Raw genomic sequence first — 2,500 nt, forward strand, 5'->3', positions numbered from 1 at the left:
ACCCCGGCCTCCCGAGTTCGGAGCGGATGGATGGGCGGAGGAGGACGGCGGCGGCGGCGGCGACGTCGAAGGCGGCCCGCGGGGAGAGGCGCGGGGCGGGGGCACGTGGCCCCCAGCCCCCGCGGCCCGACCCCGCGGTGCCGTCGGAGGCGGCGCCGGCGCACCCCGGCCTCCCGAGTTCGGAGCGGACGGATGGGCGGAGGAGGACGGAGGCGGCGGCGGCGACGTCGAAGGCGGCCCGCGGGGAGAGGCGCGGGGCGGGGGCACGTGGCCCCCAGCCCCCGCGGCCCGACCCCGCGGTGCCGTCGGAGGCGGCGCCGGCGCACCCCGGCCTCCCGAGTCATGAGCGGACAGATGCAAACGGATGGGCGGAGGAGGACGGCGGTGGCGGCGGCGGCGGCGGCGGCGACGTTGAAGGCGGCCCGCGGGGAGAGGCGCGGGGCGGGGGCACGTGGCCCCCAGCCCCCGCGGCCCGACCCCGCGGTGCCGTCGGAGGCGGCGCCGACGCACCCCGGCGCGCCCCGGCCTCCCGAGTCATGAGCGAACAGATGCAAACGGTTGGGCGGAGGAGGACGGCGGTGGCGGCGGCGGCGGCGGTGGCGACGTCGAAGGCGGCCCGCGGGGAGAGGCGCGGGGCGGGGGCGTGAAGGAGACGGGCGGGGGGTACGGTGCCGGTCTTTGGCCGGTCGCCTACACCCCCGCCCCGACCCGTAAGCGCCCCCAGCCCCCGCGGCCCGACCCCGCGGTGCCGTCGGCGGCGGCGCCGGCGCACCCCGGCGCTCCCCGGCCCCCCGAGTCCAGAGCGAACACACGGGCGGAGGAGGACGGCGGCGGCGGCGGCGGCGGCGACGTCGAAGGCGGCCCGCGGGGAGAGGCGCGGGGCGGGGGCACGTGGCCCCCAGCCCCCGCGGCCCGACCCCGCGGTGCCGTCGGCGGCGGCGCCGGGGCGCTCCCCGCCGCGCCCCGGCCCCCCGAGTCCGAAGCGTGAGAAACGCCGATAGGCGGCGGGCGGCGGCGGCCGCGCGGCCGCGGGGCGGCGGGCGGGTGCGCCGCGGGCGTCGCGGGGGGGGAGGAAGGTCAGGAGGACGGTGTCGGGCGCGGGGTGTATGTCGGTTCGCGTCGTCGCGCGGCCGGCCGCTCCCCGCGTCCCGCCCGGCCCCCGCCGGCCCCCCCCCCCCGGTCAGGCGCCCGTCGGCGTTCCCCGACCGCCCCACCCCGCGCGTCCGCGCGGTCGTCGACGTCCCGTCCGCCTTGTCAACGCTCCCATAGTCCAGGCCGGGCCGCGGCCGGCGTCGGGGACCACTCCCCCGCCGGTGCCATCGCGACCTGGCCGACCTCGGAACCTTACCCCCAGTCGCCGGGTACCCAACCTTCTCGCCACCTTCGGCGGCGAGCGGGGGGTTCAATGTCTCCGAAGTCCCCCCCCGGCCTGCCGGCGGGGCGGGGGGGGCTAGGAGCGCCCGGAGGCGCCGTTATCCCCCTTTTTAACCCCTTCTCTGAATGTTGGCCAAAACCGCAAACCAAACGTACGACTCTCAGCGGTGGATCACTCGGCTCGTGCGTCGATGAAGGACGCAGCTAGCTGCGAGAACTAATGTGAATTGCAGGACACATTGATCATCGACACTTTGAACGCACCTTGCGGCCCCGGGTCCCTCCCGGGGCCACGCCTGTCTGAGCGTCGCTTGTACATCTATCGGGATCGGGGCGCCCACGGGCGCCCCCCTCCCGCGGTTGGGGCGTCGCGGGCCACCGCCGGCCTACCCCCCCCCACCTTCCCTCCCCGCACGGGGAAATGGGGGTGGGGGGGGGGCGGACGGCACGGCCCTCGTCCCCCTAAGTATAGACCCGACCGCCCGCGCCCTCGACGGGCCCGACCACCGCGCGGCCGCAGGGGCCCGCGGCGGCTGCCGATGGAGGATCCGTCCCCCGCCGCGCAGTCCGCCGCGACGCACCGCGCGGCCGCGTAGGAGTCGTGCGCCCGGCGAGGCGCGGGGTTAACGGCCGACCCCCGATGACGGGAGGCGATCCGTCGCCCCCGCCTCTAACCCCGTTCGACTACGACCTCAGATCAGACGAGACGACCCGCTGAATTTAAGCATATTACTAAGCGGAGGAAAAGAAACTAACAAGGATTCCCTCAGTAGCGGCGAGCGAAGAGGGAGAAGCCCAGCGCCGAATCCCCGCCCGGCGGAGGGCGCGGGACATGTGGCGTATAGAAGGTCGCTTTGCCCGGCGCCGCCCGGTGGGGGCCCGAGTCCTTCTGATGGAGGCTCTGCCCGAGGACGGTGTGAGGCCGGTAGCGGCCCCCGGCGCGCCGGGGCGAGGCCTTCTCGGAGTCGGGTTGTTTGGGAATGCAGCCCAAAGCGGGTGGTAAACTCCATCTAAGGCTAAATACTGGCACGAGACCGATAGCGGACAAGTACCTTAAGGGAAAGTTGAAAAGAACTTTGAAGAGAGAGTTCAACAGGGCGTGAAACCGTTGAGAGGTAAACGGGTG

The 2,500-nt window shown here is 75.0% G+C and overlaps 1 non-coding gene and 1 pseudogene across 1 annotated transcript; both read left to right on the forward strand.

The window, feature by feature from the left end:
• The first annotated feature begins 1,530 nt into the window (after nucleotides 1-1,530).
• Nucleotides 1,531-1,684, forward strand: LOC147185191 (5.8S ribosomal RNA). The gene has a single exon (XR_015099749.1). It is a non-coding gene; the product is annotated as a 5.8S ribosomal RNA (ribosomal RNA).
• Nucleotides 1,685-2,061: 377 nt separating this feature from the next.
• The window catches only part of LOC147185192 (28S ribosomal RNA), a 5,377-nt pseudogene continuing 4,938 nt past the window's right edge, over nucleotides 2,062-2,500 (forward strand).

Source organism: Hippocampus guttulatus, unplaced genomic scaffold, assembly GCF_054856545.1.
Source record: "Hippocampus guttulatus isolate MCC_2025c unplaced genomic scaffold, RoL_Hgut_1.0 HiC_scaffold_31, whole genome shotgun sequence".
Classification (NCBI taxonomy): Eukaryota; Metazoa; Chordata; class Actinopteri; order Syngnathiformes; family Syngnathidae; genus Hippocampus; species Hippocampus guttulatus.